This window comes from Saprolegnia diclina, assembly GCF_000281045.1.
Source record: "Saprolegnia diclina VS20 unplaced genomic scaffold supercont1.14, whole genome shotgun sequence".
Lineage (NCBI taxonomy): Eukaryota > Oomycota > Saprolegniomycetes > Saprolegniales > Saprolegniaceae > Saprolegnia > Saprolegnia diclina.
In genome coordinates this window covers 115,935-116,443 of record NW_008246081.1, presented here as the reverse complement: position 1 = coordinate 116,443, position 509 = coordinate 115,935, and positions in this window count along the sequence as shown.

The following is a 509-nucleotide window of genomic DNA, read 5'->3' as shown; positions in this document are numbered from 1 at the left end:
AACATCTGCAGTCGGGGCTTTGCATGGCCGTGCCGTCGTGCGTGCAGAGAGGCCTTGAGCTCGTGGAGGTACGTCGACCAAAGACCGTCGACTGGCACCTCCCGTTGCGTGGGCATGAAGCTGATGTACGTGCCGTCGGCGTTGCGAACGCTCTGGTAGCGAATCGACGGATGTTCGCGAATCAAAGTTGCAATCTGGTACGTCTCGTACACGGCCGACCGGTTGCAGGCGGCGCACGTTGCGGGTTTGTCAAAGAGGTGGAGGCGTTGCATCTCGGATCGCCCAAAGCGACCGGGACAGCGCCGCGTGGGACAGGGCGCGAGGATGCTGCGCAATGGCTCGTCGAATGCCTTAGTGTCGAAGCGGTTCTTGAAGAAGACGTCGGCCGTGATCGTTTCGTGGCAGGTCGGACACGGCCACGCACCATCCGTGACGTAGATCACCTGGAGGAGCGCGCGGTCGTACTCGGACTTGCAGTACGAGCAGACGCCAACGTACGAATTAACGTC